The sequence below is a fragment of the Danio rerio genome, chromosome 14 (genome assembly GCF_052040795.2).
Source record: "Danio rerio strain M-AB ecotype USA chromosome 14, GRCz13ab, whole genome shotgun sequence".
NCBI classification, from domain to species: Eukaryota; Metazoa; Chordata; class Actinopteri; order Cypriniformes; family Danionidae; genus Danio; species Danio rerio.
In genome coordinates, this window is record NC_141034.1 from 4,816,986 (window position 1) to 4,832,965 (window position 15,980).

General features: G+C 39.0%; 2 protein-coding genes across 4 annotated transcripts in view; one reads left to right on the plus strand and one right to left on the minus strand.

Annotated features, from left to right (window-relative positions):
• The window catches only part of LOC147833832 (uncharacterized), an 863,518-nt gene that overhangs the window by 767,843 nt on the left and 79,695 nt on the right, over nucleotides 1–15,980 (plus strand). The gene's annotated exons all lie outside the window — the stretch shown is intronic.
• frmpd1b (FERM and PDZ domain containing 1b) overlaps nucleotides 1–15,980 on the minus strand; it is an 83,713-nt gene that overhangs the window by 52,754 nt on the left and 14,979 nt on the right. For both annotated transcript variants that reach the window (XM_087281020.1, XM_087281019.1), the window contains exon 2: nucleotides 1,959–2,097. The gene's annotated coding sequence lies outside the window, so the exon portion shown is untranslated. The remainder of the gene's footprint in view (nucleotides 1–1,958; nucleotides 2,098–15,980) is intronic.

Sequence of the window (15,980 nt, forward strand, 5' to 3'; positions counted from 1 at the left end):
GAGTCAAAACAAGGGCCGAAACTGAGGCGGACGACGCGAACCGCGTCTGCGTTCGCTACACAAGCTCTTATAGTAACCAAGGAAACAGTGGCTAAACAACTTCTAGTATTATACACAACTGAAAGCAAGTTTAAATGTCCTACAACTTTACACAAACAGCTGGAAACAAGTCCTCAAACCATACACAACAACTGAAACAAATCTTAAATGTACTTACAGGCTGCTGTTCTAGATGCTGCTAAAGTGCTTCTCCTGCCGACTAATGCTACCGTGCTCACTATATAGTGGTTACCTGGCGTTTGGACACGCCTCCCGAGTCAAAACAAGGGCCGAAACTGAGGCGGACGACGCGAACCGCGTCTGCGTTCGCTACACAAGCTCTTATAGTAACCAAGGAAACAGTGGCTAAACAACTTCTAGTATTATACACAACTGAAAGCAAGTTTAAATGTCCTACAACTTTACACAAACAGCTGGAAACAAGTCCTAACAACCACACACATTGTTTTTTTGTTAGGTTTTCAAATATTTTACATTTAAATATGCAAATGAAGTTTAATTTTATTACACATACACTATTTTGCAAAAATAGAGTCAAAAAGTCCCACAGAGGGTATTTTGGAAATCTTTTTTTATGATTGCTTGATTTAGAAAATTCTACAAACAGCCAGAAAATTTTTTTTTGTAGAAAAGGTGTAGTTTTTCCAATGGACTAAAAAAAAGTTTTAATCTGCATTAAAAAAATTAAAAAATCTGCATAACAGTGCCAAAATAATAAAAATATTTATTTATTTTATATATATATCATTCATTTTCTTGTCGGCTTAGTCGCTTTATTAATCTGGGGTCGCCACAGCGGAATGAACCGCCAACTTATCCAGCAAGTTTTTACGCAGTGGATGCCCTTCCAGCTGCAACCCATCTCTGGGAAACATCCATACACACAGTCACGCACACACTCATACACTATGGACAATTTAGCCTACTCAATTCACCTGTACCGCATGTCTTTGGACTGTGGAGGAAACCGGAGCACCCGGAGGAAACCCACGTGAAGGCAGGGAGAACATGCAAACTCCACACAGAAACGCCAACTGAGCCGAGGCTCGAACCAGCGGCCTTCTTGCTGTGAGGCGACAGCACTACCTACTGCGCCACTGCCTCGCCCTAATTATTATTACTTATTTATTTATTTATTCCATTTAAGCTTAACATTAAGGTTTAATTATTTTTTTTAATTTTAGTAATTTTGAGTTTATTTGGGTTTTTAAAAATATTTTAAGTGCCCTTAACTAATAAGTACTTACACTGAATATACTAATTAATTACAGTGTACTAATTGTGTAAATACATGTTTTTCCATTGTACTTATGACCGATTAAATACCAGCATGAATTTACATCTGTAATTAATTTCTGTAATTACATTTTTAATTACACTGTTGTCCATCCCTTACACCTTAAACTGCCCTTAAACCAACCCACACCCCAAAACTTGTCCTTAATCGTAAGTGTTCTACAACACATTACGAACGCATTAAGAACGTTGTATTTATTTTTTGATGCAAGTGGGACCAGTTTTTAAACCATATAAATTAGTCAACAGTAGATCTGGCTACATAATTTGCGCTCTCCAGAAATGTACATAGGGGTACGTATTCACAATAAGCCTGTGTTAGTCCTATAGGACAAAAAGTTGCTTTGACTGTAAAGAAAATAGCAGATGAATGACACTAGACTTTTGGATCAACTACCTGCATTCACAGTGCAGTCTAACAGGTATGGCTTTCATTCATTCAGATCCACAATCAAAGCCACAGCCGCTTAAATCCCTGAGGGAATGAAAGCACGGCGTCTTCAGAAAAGTAAATCCCTGAGTGTTTCTTATTGAGTATGCTCTCTCCGTCACAAGCCAACGCATCCATTTGTTACACAGCAGCTGGATAGGATGCAGCTCACCTGGGTGTGGATTGGGTTTTAACAGCTCCAGAATGCAGAAATCCTAGCGTGTGATTGGACGTCACATCTCTCTCGTGTGGATTGGTTGAGAGTTGGCGGAAGCGGGATCTCACAACCATCAGGACCAATAGGAGCTGATCTGCAAGAGATGAAATCAAGATCAGAATTAGAAACATGTGAATGTCCTAAATCATATCGAAAAATAAAGTAAGTCTGGCTTATAGACTGCTTTTACTTCAACTCAACTCGTTTATTGTCATACTTAAAAGTCCAGTGAAGTGCTTTGAAATGTGCATTTTGATTAGATGTTTGGCGTAATCTCAACTGCAACATTCAGTTGTTCGCTTGCTCATTCACTCTAGTCGCCATGATTTCCGGGTATTTTAATAATTTTGCAGGATCATGGAGCCGATATGAATTTGCGGAGGACACGCAGAGCTTCCGGGAGAGGTCATAACTAGACACTAAATAGAGAAGATAGCTCCGCTCGCATCACAGCATGGGATGTGATCGACGTATCTGAAGTGCGGGGAGGGATGCTGTCATGACTGTCAGTGACCACCTGAGGGCGCTGTAGTTCAACGGACACTGAGTATGAACTACAGCGCCCAAAAGACTACAAGTCCATACATACCGCGCGCATTACACCCGGTCCACGTATACTGATCTGCCATCACAGCTGTGTCTGTTTACCGTTGATTTCCTGGACTATTTATACAACCATTCCACCTCTGTTTGTCATGGCGTTGTTTGTCTATCTTGTCAGCTCTGGTATGTTGTTCTTGATCTCGCTCTTGTATCTTGTTAAAGTCCAACACAATCTCACGGCAATTCGTAACTTTTTCATTTAGTGGCTAATTCGTATGAATTCGCACGATCTAATTCGTACATTTTAGTACGATTTGCGTATCCCCCAATGACGGTTGGGTTTAGGGGAGGGGTTAGGTGCCACGCCTCCTTTTTAAAATCGTACATTTTCTTACGACTGAATTCGTATGAATTCGTACGAATTAGCCACTAAACTGCCAAAACGTAAAATACTTACGTTTTCTCGTGAGATCAGGCTGTAAAGTCTAGTTCGTGTTTAATCTGTCTTAGTGTCTTGTTTTGTTTGTTTGTTATTTTGTTACTTTGCGCTTTGGATTTTGCTCACTGTTACCGCACTATTTAATATTAAATCTGCATTTGGATCCACACCCTTTTTGTTCCCGTTTTTGTTCTGTTTTTATCACGCTTAATTAGAAGCGCTATTTTAGAAGTGCGATTTACGGGAGATTATGATTCGTTTGTGGGCATCTGGGAGGATGCATTTGCGGGAGACTCCCGGAACTTTCGAGAGACTTGGGATGTCTGCATCTGTATATATTTTAGCTGCGGTGACGCGAGAACAGAACAGAAAATGACATGCTGTTGTGTAAATAAGATATTACATATGGCTATTTAGCTTGTTTATTAAAAAAGTAGTGATCTGGCACTTTATAGATAATAGAATTAATGTGACTTCAAGGGGGGCGGGTACAGCCGTTGGGAGGGCGGGGCACCCCCTTATATAATGGTAGGGGAACCCCCCTTATATAATGGTTGGGGAAACACTGATTAGTGTATATATTAGTGCTTTTAAATGCTTTTCCACTGCATAGTACAGTTCGGTTAGACATGGTTTGGCTCACAACAGTTCAGTTTTGCAATTGTGGTTTTCCTGTAAAATTGGGCTACTTTTAATCACTTTATTATTTTTTCATGATAACAGAACCTTAATAATTTATTCAAAAAGTATTATATTTGTCTTTATTATGATTATTATTATTAGAAAAAAAGGTTGTTGTTAATAATGTAAAGTGTTAATAATACATACAGTGATGTACAATACAGTGGGGGAAATGAGTATTGAACACGTAACCATTTTTATCAGAAAACATTTCTAAAGGTGCTGTTGGCTTGAAATTTTCACCAGATGTTCATAACAACCAAAGATATCTATATATCCAAAGGAAAAAAACCTAATTAGTTTACAAATGAAGTCATGTGTAATAAAATGAAACGACGCAGAAAAAAAAGTATTGAACACATGAAGAAAGGAAGGTGTAGACGGGCAGTGAAAGCCCAGACAGCAGCTGAAATCTCTCAGCAGTTCTTCAGCAACCCTCTACCCTTCCTCAGTGTAAATGAATATCAGCTGCTTCAGTCCAGCATCTACATGAAGATAAAACCAGGGTGGACATTTCAGCAAGACAGTGATCCAAAACGCAACCAAGCAAACTCTCAAATGCTTTCAGAGAAAGAAAATCAAGCTGTAGAATGGCCCAGCCAATCACCTGATCCGAATCCAACAGACAATACTAAATAAAGCTCAGATTTGATAGACGAGACCCACAGAACATCAAGATTTGCACACTCTGTTGAGGTCTGTGAAAACAGCTCCGTTAGAAATATTATTCCCAAGGAAAAAAATCCTCCCACTGTATGCACTTTATAAATGGTCGATGGCATATTTTGAGTTTTTAATATTACTGGGCTAGTTTTGATTGGAAAACTCCCCAGATTATTGACGAAAAACTCCTAACATTGCCAGAGCCCTGGCTGCTATATCATCTGAAATCCAAAGCACAGACATTTTGACTTTATGTGTGTGTAACTGCACACCTGGCCTGCACCAGAATCAGCAAAATACATCAACATTTCTAATCCTGATAGATGAATCTGTGTTCAGTGCAGTGGTGTGCGATGCTCGCCCACCGAGCACGCTTTATTAACATTTCAGAGTGTGCCGCTCTGTGACTTTCACTCCACTGCACATGAAATCGTGCCATGGCGCAGTCATGCAACAGTCACGAAAGTCGTCCTCGGGCTGCGTTTGCATGGCGTTTCGCTCTCCAAGCATCTGCGGGGGTTGTGATGTCAGCAAACGTACTAAATCTCCACCTACTGACTGACAGCGACTTTCCTTGTCTTGTCGCCTGTCCAAGTTTTAGGAACAGCTAATAATAACTTGACTTCCAGTTGATCATTTGGCATCAGAAGAGGCTTATATGAAAGGCGAAAGAGTCTAGATTACGCTTATTTTACCCAAATAAAATATGATCATGCCTTGATTTTTAATGATTTCATTAGGACAGTAAGGTCTGACTTTGCTTCGACAAAAGTCTTGTCACTGAACAGAAATAATGTCCAGTATAGAATATAAAGTCATGCTGAAGTGGAAACGGAATGAATCTTGTGTCTGACTCCATCATGAGCTTGGAGGACTGCATCCATACATCTCTGCAATGACTCAAATCACTGATTAATAAACTCATCTGGAATGGCAAAGAAAGCATTCTTGCAGGACTCCCAGAGTTCATCAAGATTCTTTGGATTCATCTTCAATGCATACCTACTAACATCTCTCTTTGAAAATCCGGGAAACTGGGGGGGTTAGTTTTGGGCGTGAGGTGTCTAAATAATACTGCTGAAAATCAGGTACTGTGCGCTCTCAGAAATAAAGGTACGAGAGTTGTCACTGGGGTGGTACCTTTTGAAACGGTACAAGTTTGTACCTAAAAGGTCCATATTAATACCTCGCGGGTACATATGAGTAGGCCCACACGGAATCTGCGCGCGCAGAATTCCGCAGATTTTATGCAGATTTTCCGCAGAATTCAGCAGATTTCTGCTGATTTTTAGCCCATCATTAATTCTGTTGATTTACTTGAGTAAATGTGTAAATCAAAATTTATTAAATTTTTATTCAGTAATTTATTACTTTTTATTTTATATATTAAAGTTTTAGTTCACTGGATAATCCCGAAATAATTCTATATACGCAGATTTTTACCAAAATTCTCTGCAGAAATAGCAAAAAACGTCCGCAGATTCCGTCTGGCCCTGCATATGAGTACCTAAAAAGTGCAAAAGTGTTCCACTTAAAATATGTAGGTATCAATATGGACCCTTCAAGTAGAAATGTGTACCACCACAGTGACAGCTCCGTATCTTTATCTCTGAGAGTGTGTACTGTGGTGTTAGTAACTATTATGAAGCATGTTTTGGGCTCCGGCTGCGATTGGATCCTGTACCAATGTTGGTGACTCGGGGGTTTCACAGACCTTACCACAATGCTGAGGATCAGGGGTGGGACTGTAAATAATGGGAGTTTTCCTAGAGAATTAACAAAACAGAAGGGTGGAAGGAGATGGGTCTGAAATAAGGGAGACTCCTGGGAAAAACTGGATGTTGACAGATATGCTTCAATGCCTCCTCCATCATCTTATCCAGACATGCTTAATAATGTATATGTCTGGTGACAGGGCTGGCCAATCCTGGAGCACATCAACCTTCTTTGCTTTCAGGAGCTTTGATGTGGAGGCTGAAGTATGAGAACGAGCGCTATCCTGCTGGAGAATTGTCCCTCTTCTGTGGTTTGTAATGTAATAGGCAGCATAAATGTCTTGTATCTCAGGCTGTTGATGTTACCATCCACTCTGCAGATCTCTAACACGCCCCCATACTGAATGTAACCCCAAACCATGACTTTTCCTTCACCAAACTTGACTGATTTCTAAGAGAATGGCAGGTTCCAGTAGGTCTTCTGCAGTATTTGTGATGATCGGGATGCAGTTCAACAGATGATTCCTAAAAACTACCTTCTGCCACTTTCCCTAATGATCAACTAGAAGTCAAGTTATTATTTGTTGCTCCTACAACTGGCATCAACGACAAGACTTTTGTCAGGTAGTGTACACACGTAAATATATATTCAAGAGTTCACACTTAGCTCATGATTGATTATAAAGCATGTTTGACATGCTGTCCCGGGAGAGATCCCTAAGCTCATAAGATCCTCGAGCCCAGGGCTCCACACAGAAATATCAACTTGGCCAGGTAAAGACAAACCACTGACATTCTTGCTACAGTGGCAACAGTGCTAACCAATGGGCCACCGTGCCACCCTGTCAAGGATAATGGGAAGAGTAGGGGTGGAAGGGTGGATTCTATAAGACGAAGATGGCTAAGGTAAGATGCTTTGGTTATTTATAGTGATTTAGGAATCGTCTGATTGGTGGATCATGCATTAGCTAATGTGGGACCAGCTGCAGTCAATCATGAGCACGTGCTCCTCTCGAAAATAACTTTACTAAATGTACGTACAGTTCAAGTCAGAATTATTGAGAGGGGTCTGGATGCCTGGTGCAGTGCAATCTGAGCTGCATCCGATGATTTTTAATGCACTTACCTAACCCCGCCCCTAACCCTACCCATCACAGTGACGTCACTCACTCCATTGAGTCTGACATTGCATCGCTGACTGATGCAATCTCAGCTTGCATCATAAAAGCTGCATCCAGATACTATTGGAATTATTACCCCCCCCCCCCCTGAATTATTAGCTGTTTATTTATCTTTGCCATGATAACAGTAAATAATATTATTATGTTATTTATAACGATATTCTGTAGAATACCGAAAAAAAATAGCTTAAAGGGGCTAATAATTTTGTCCTTAAAATGGTGTTAAAAAAATTAAAACTGCTTTTATTCTAGCCAAAATAAAATAACTTAGACTTTCTCCAGAAGGAAAAATATTATCAGACAAACTGTGAAAATTTCCTTGCTCTGTTAAACATAATTTGGGAAATATTTAAAAAACAAAAGAAAATTCAAAGGGGGGCGAATATTTCTGACTTCAACATTACGTTTAAAAAAAAAAAAAACATTAAAAACTTTTCAGGATTTTTTGATGCTGATGACTGTTAAACACGCATTTAAATACATTAAATAAATAATTAAATATTAAATAAACAAATATTTGTTGTTTTGACTTTTTGTCTTTATGCTTGCCCTCTTTAGCACACTCCGCTGACGGGTAAACTAGCTCACGGCGACTGCAAGCCTCATGAATAATGAACTCCAATAATGCAGCTGCTGTACTTGAGCAAGACTGCTGCGCTTTACGTGCTTCACAGCCAACGCCAGATGAAGCTGTGATAGGAAGAGAGCCGAATAATGGACAAAGTGTTATCATGGTAAAGATGGAACACAATCAGAGATGTAACAGTGTGAAAATTTCACATCACCATTACAGTGACCAGATTTATTATCATTGTTTAGGTAAAAAGACCTGAAGGCGTACAAATTCCACCATTTTTTTTTTTATCTGAAAATGACCAAACAATAAATGAAATTTGCAGCTTCATGCAATTTTCTAAAAAACAAGACGAATTTGGATCCCTGTATTTTGGATTTGTAAACTTTGCATTATTTTTCTGTTACTTTGTTTGAATTATTTATTAGGTTTCATTTGATTTTATTATTCATTTTATTGATCATTTGATTTTATTATGGAAAGTTTTTGTTTTTGTTTTACCTGCACATAAAAAACTACCTCACATAGATCATTTTTACCTTGTTTTCCCCCCCGGAAAAACTGTATAAAGCGGCTTAATAAAATGAGCCAGAAACAGGCTGTGCAATTTGATGAAAATTTCTTACTGCATTTTTTATGACTGATAATGCAATTTATTTTTGTAAGGTCAAGCTTCAGCCCATTCTCCAATGTGTGCAGCACACACTTTTTAAATATGAGGAGTATATAATAATACAATATACATGCTACCCCTGGGAGACATTATCAGAAGACATGGGATCAGCTTTCACTGCTATGCAGATGCTACTCAATTATATATTTCAACTAAACCCGATGAGACGTCAGAACTGTCTCTAACTGAGTGTTTCAAACTGATTTCTTTAACATTTAAATAAATCGACGAGATTAAAAAGAGGAAAAAAAATGCAGAAAACTTCTCAGGCCTTAGTATTACTAAAAGTGTATACTGAAACGTTTTAACCTTGTCCCCTTTTGACCGCTTCCAGAGGCAGTCAAAAATGCATTGTCTCTGACTGCTTTTGTGCAGACGCTCGTGTGGTCGAGTGCTTTCAAACAGCCACAAAAGAGCATGCACTCTCCGTCTACTGACCTGATTCTTAAACTTTACAAGAGGTTTTCCCCACCAGTCGCGATTTTAAAGGAAGACTTCACTTATTTAATAATATTTTCACTCTATTCAGTTGATCTCTGGGTCTGGCGGGAACACTTTTAGCTTAGCATAGATCATTGAGTCAAGTTAGACCACTAGCATCTCGCTTAAATAAATGTCTGTAGGCACATGTTGTACTAAGATGAACTATAAGCTTTAAATATTAAATTATCCAAACTCTTTGGTCATTTTTTTGAGCGAGATGCTGATGGTCTAATTCGATTGTCTTTTTTTCAGAAATATATCGTCACTTTGGAATTATAAGGTTCTGTCTGCGTTCCAGGCCCGGATTGGCTAATCGGGAGGACCGGGAGAATTCCCGGTGGGCCGGTCCGTTTTTTGGCCGCGAGGGTCGGTGTCCCTAGCTTCAGAATCTGTTGCTCTCAGCAGTCACACTTTTTAAATTAATTTATTTATTTGACCACAGTCTTCTTATTCATTATTTTACCGTAGCTCTGCTCTTTTTATATATAACCAGCCTGCAGGTTATCAGTTATGTGACAACAGCTGCTGAGGTCTAGTGGTTAGCACGTTAGATAACGACGCTGCCGACCGGGGTTTGATTCTCGTCTGAGTATGTTTTTTTTTTTTTTAATTGTTTATAGTTAAGACATATAATACTGTTAGGATTGTTGAACATTTGAAGTTCTAAAGCAGCTGTTTTCTTAAAAAAGACGTGATATTGTAATTAGAATCTGAATTGGAAATGACCTTATTTTAACATAGTCAGTCGTGAACTGAGGTGGGCCGGTCTGAGGCTTGAAACTCCAGGGCTGAAAAGCAGTCCCACTCCGGCCCTGCTGCGTTCTGAATGATTTTGAGATATTGAGTTTCAAAGTTTATGCATTCCATAGCAACATTATGTGTCTAACTTTTTTTTTTTTTTAATGAAAAGTCTTAGGGCTCTATTTTGACGGTTTATGCGCAGAGCGCAAAACGCAGGGCGCAAACGCTTTCAGGGCGTGTCAGGACGCGTTTTTGCTAATTTAAGGACGGGTAATCTGCCTTGCGCCAGGACGCATGGTCTAAAAGGGTTGCGTTTATTTTCTTAATGAGTTATAGGTGTGTTTTGAGAATAAACCAATGAGAGTCTCATCTTCCATTCCCTTTAAGACCCAGCTGCGTCGCGCCAAGAGCGCATTCGCTATTTACAGGACGCAAAGTAAGTCTAAGTGGAAAAACTGAGGATTTCACAAGCAAACAGTTAACAGTTGACAGTTTTTTTTAACAGAAAACTGTTAAACAGAGCATCTACTGCGTGAGAATGAGAGATAATGGATCACTTTCACTTTCGCTCTTGGATAGGGAAACCTTTACGCACAGACATCAATTAGCCTATAAATAATTAATTTCGTTTGTTAAGCGAAAAGATTTGTTTCAAAACTATTTCTAAATTCAGTTCTAATTTCCAGCAAACTAATAAATGATTATTAATAACGAAGTTTGGTCAAAATACTGAGTTATTTCGAAATACACCTGCTATGCCCCATATGGTCTAAAACCTGACAGGTGGACAAATCTAAGCTTGTTTTTAATGAAACAAATATAAATATGGATATAATAAATAATACTACTAATAATAATAACATTATACAAAAGTAACTTGAATGAACTGAAAAAGCCTCCCGAGATGAAGAAAGTATGAAGGCAGTGGTTTTTAAACACATGTAGGCTAGAAATCAATATGTTTTGTTATATTTTAATAATTTATATTTATATCCTATATATATATCCTTAATATATATTATCTTTTTCATATGTAAAGATATTTGCGTATGCATCTTGTGTGTAGTGTGTAAGCCAGGCGCATGTAAACAACTTATAAAAAACATCCCATAATGTAAATAAGTTCTCATTTAATAAGATAATATCAATAACTCTATTTTGACAAAAATGTCAGATAGAACCTTATAATTCTAAGGTGGCGATATGCCAATGTTAAGTGAGTTTTTCCTTAAATCAAGCTAAATAATCTGCGAATGGGGTAAGCAAAAAATCTTATGTCTAAAGCAAAAACCTTTGACTGCCTAGAAATTAATAAAAAATTCTCAAAAAAAAGAAATTCTCTCAATATTCTGGCATTTAGCAAATGCAAATCATTTAGGTAATCCTAACAGATCTAAAATAGTAAACATTTAGTATGATTTACCATCAGACATTTTTAAAAAATGGTTATGATCCTTTTTTTAGAGTGTGTAAACTTCTGGATTCAACTGTACATAGTCTAGAGCAGTGGTTCTCAAAGTGGGGGTCGGGACCCCCCGAGGGGTCGCGGGGCAATGAAGGGGGGTCGCCTGGTGATTTCCAAAAATCTATTTATTTTTATTAAACCATAAGAATTAACATATTTTATCCATAACTATACTGAAAATAAAAATAGTCATTTATAGTTACTATATACTATATAGTTACTATAGTAGCTTATAGTTACTAGTTCTATTGGATTGCGACCCCTGGGGTAATTACATTATATTAAAGGCAGCAATAGCGTCAGATGCATTTTGATTTTATAACATCAGGTTATACTTTCTGGCACATTTAAAGCACTGACACAAATTTAATTGGTGTGTCTGCGTCATTGCATGCAAGGTTTCTGTATTTATAACCACCTCAGAGGATATTGGGGGTCGCGAGTCACTGGCATTGTTATTTTGGGGGTCGCGGGCTGAAAAGTTTGGGAACCCCTGGTCTAGAGACATTAGATATCCTTTAAAATAGAAGATAATAGATCCCCTTTAACAAAAAAGTCAGATAGGGACAACAAGGCTGAACAGAAAACTGTGCAAATGGATGCAAATGATATGTGAAAATGCGAGAAGATAAATAAAGGACTGCGAGAAACAGCTGAGCGGTGTGACGCAGCACTTTACCGCAATACAGCAGAACTCCTGCTCAGCAACAATTTCATCAAGAAGCAGTCAATGAGGACTGGGCAAATAAACAAGGTGTACCAACAGCCTGGCTTCCCAAAAATACCTTCTCTTTTTTTTTTATAGCGCAACCCTGTAATTTTCAATGGCCCCATAGACCGATTTCTCTGTGCCGTCCAAGAATAGACCAGTGGAAATGTGGTGTCTGCGTGATCACTGCACTGCTCAAACATAAACCGTCCCGGCGGAATCAATAGCGATCGTGTCTGCGAAATGGAGAGTTTGTCTTCTACCCAATCAGACCGGGACAGAAATGGATGTTTGCTTGTGACTCTGACATTTAAAGCGCTCATTAAGCTGCTCCTCCAGCACTCCAAGGAAAAAGAAGATACAAATACGCAGTCCTAAACGAATGTGCTCAAATGAAGGTGTAGCCTTTTTACTCACAGAACCAACACAAACGTCATTTTTCATGCAATTCACGCTGGGCTGTTTTGATTATGGAGTGCTGCAGGGATTTTGTACTTTTGTAGACCAGGCTATAGAACACCTACAGGATTTTTCCACTGGGGTTTGTGTTATGAAGTGCTGGTTTCTGAAGCGTTTCTCCTATTCATTTGTCTCATAGGGAAAGCCTTTGTTTAAGGGGACCTGTTATGCAGAAATCACTTTAATAAGAGGTTATAACACAATTGGTCCAAACCCAGGCTCATTCTGAAAAAACGTACACCTATATACATTTTTGAAGAGCACCAAATACATTCCAGAAGTAGGGCTGGGTATCGTTTGGGGTTATTTCCAACCCAGGCTCATTGTGGAAACGTAGTAGAGGCGTTTGAGATGCGAAAAAGCGCACAACAGCGGCCTCTCGCGAGTGCAGTTCGCGCCCGAGCTGTTCTCGCGTAAACCCACCAGAGGCCGCTGTCCGACTGACCGGATGATTGACTGCGCGACCGGCCAATCGGCTGACCCGCCCTCCTCCTTCCCTGAACCCAACCAATTTTACCGATCGACCCGCCCGCCCGGTCGCTTCCTTAAACCCGAGCAATAGTTTACAAAAGCCGTCCAAAAGAAGAAAAGCCCTGATTTTTTTTTATCCCGCGTTTTCGGATTTCACCGCGTTCTCACCCTGTTACGAAACTCGTTCACCTATTTTTTGGGGATTCTGTTTTTGTCTTACCTAATTGCTGGAACCGCACTTCCCCGGACTCGAAACCGATCGCCGTGGTCAACTCCTCTCTGCATTTCGAACCTGCCGACGTACATGGGGAGCTGAGTGTACAAACGGGTTGCAGCGGGAAAGCCCTCCACAAGGAGGTAAGCAGTCGGTCTGCAGTCGTATTCCGCTGTCTCCAGAAACGCCCATGGGACTACGTTTTCAGAATGAGCTTGGGTTGGTTATTTCGATAAAACGGTACCACTGCCAAAAACAGTGCCTGAACCGATACTTTTGAGCCACAAAATTTACGGTGGATGACCCTAGAAAAATCTTTTTTAAAATAATTTTAATAGAAGAATATAATTAAAGTTTAAAGTAAACATCAATTCATATTTTATTTATTTGAAATACATGCGGCGAGGCAGTGGCGAGGCCTCTGTCGCCTCACAGCAAGAAGGTCGCTGGGTCGCTGGTTCGAACTTCGACTCATCATCCATACGTACTTCTGGATACATAATTCGCACTCTCCAAAAACGTATATAGGGCTACGTTTTTGCGGGTGCTCCGATTTCCCCCACAGTCCAAAAATATGTGCTATAGGTGAATTAAATAAACTAAATTGGCCGTAGTGTATGTGTGTGAATGAGTGTGTGTGGATGTTTCCACTGGGTTGCAGCTAAAGGGCATCCACTGTGTAAGTCATATGCTGGATAAGTTGGTGGTTCATTCTGCTGTGGCGACCCCTGATTAATAAAGGGACTAAGCTGAAGGAAAATGAATGAATTTGGAGCAGAAACTATAAGCATCCAAATGCATACCGTAAGGAGGATACATTATTTGGCATTTATTTATCTGTTCACTGAAACAAAATGGGATAAATAATACTGAATGTGAAACTGTGTCAGGACAGATTAGACAGTTGTTGGCTGTAACACATGATGGTCTAATTCAACAGGACAAATAGAGACGTGTGTTGCGTGACGGGAGGCTCAGACATGCAGAAATGCAGTGTGCATGAACTCACTGTCAGAGAGAAAGGGCCGCATCAGCAATGCATTGTATGTCAAATATTTCTGTATTGATTTGTAATAAAAAATATATAGAGATATATTTATGAATTGAATTGAAGTTATTGAATGGGATAGCCCCTTGAGATGAATCATCTCATTTTCGAGGGGGTCCCTAAAAGTTCACAAATCAAACAGTACAACACATCATAAAGTACATACACTTGACAAGACAAACAAACAAACAATCAAACAAGCAGCACACTCCACCTGAAACACTTCCCATAATCCGAAGCCTAAATAAGGAACAACATATAACCAAAAGTACAAACAATTTGATATGCAAATACATAATAAACATTTAATTTAATTTAATTTGGAGCCAAATTTAAAAACATTCGCAAGTTGTTTCCAGAAGAGAAAATAAACTAGCCCTGAAAAGACGAAGTGATTTAATTGATCTAACAAAGGAAGGGAGATTGTTCCAGTCGAAAGGAGCTTTGTATCGAAAGGACCTACGGCCACTTTCTGTAGAAACTCTGGGAACCAAAAAATAATTCTGTTGCACATGATGAAGCGAATTTGATGATGTAACTGGAACAAAAACAACTGCTTTAAATAAGAAAGGACATTAAAGTAAACATATTTAAAAAGAAACAAATACCAATGATACTGTCTGCGGAACTTAGGTTGAAGCAAACCTGAAGCAATTATGACAACACTACAGCACTGCATTGCAAAAAAATCACCTCTTCTCTACTTAATATTTTCCTAAAAAGCGACCTTTGGCTTATTCACTCATTTACCAGGGGTCACCAGAGCGGAATGAACCGCCAACTATTCCCTCATATGTTTTATGCAGCGGATGCCCTTCCAGCCGCAACCCACTACTGGGAAACACCCATTCATACACTATGGCCAATCTAGTTCATCCAATTCATCTATAGGGAATGTCTTTGGACTGTGGGGAAACCGGAGCATCTGGAGGAAGTGATAAAACAAAAGTGCGCATAAACTAACAAGGTCATGTGATTTTGATTTAGCAGATCATGTGATAGGAGCAATGAGACGCATTAATGGATGAACCATTTTACCGACGACATTTTAAAGCATCTGAAAAGTTGTTTTGCTCATTCTAAAATCCCTCAGCCAAAGTTTGAAAAGGTATTTATTATATTAAATAAGTCTCACGATAGCTACTCCTAACCAGAAATTTCCATTTTCTGTTTTGAAGTTTGGCACCAGTTTATCAGGAAGTGACGATTTTGTTTTCTTTCACTTTAAAACTTTAAGTTAAAGTTTAATTTGCATCTTTAAGGCACCGGTATACTGGGAGCAAAAAGACTTTCGAAAAGGCTGAGTGATGCTATACTGATTTCCAACACTCCAACACCTACGCATCGCAGTAGGTGGCGTTGTAAATGTGTCGTGCTGCTTGATTGTATGGTAAACACAACAACAATGGAGCTGAGAGAAGAACAGTTTCATAAATATCTGACAAACAGCCTTCTCCGCTTAAAAAGGACATCATTTTGGCGTGATTTTGTTCGAAATTACATCATTTCAGCTCTTTTTTCAGTATAGACATTTTTCATAGAACACAAATTTACCCACTATGCTTTTGCATGTATGCAAAAGCAGGATGCTTCGAACTTCTGGTCAACAACTTGATTCGTATAAAGAGTCACATTTGGACAGCTTTGAAAGATAGTTTTAATCGATTTTACTTGCTTTTAACCTCTTTGAATTAATACTGCTGTTGTTCAGCGCCACCTACTGGACTGATTGTTTTAAAAATGTGATCTAATGCCAATGGAAAACAAGTGCTGCGAGGCATTTTACCCTTATCGTCAGACGACGCCATTTAAATGGAGCATCGTCATAGCTAAAGTCAACTTTTTTGCTTTCTTTCAAATATCAAACCAATCTCACGGCAATTCGTAACTTTTTGATTTAGTGGCTAATTCGTATAAA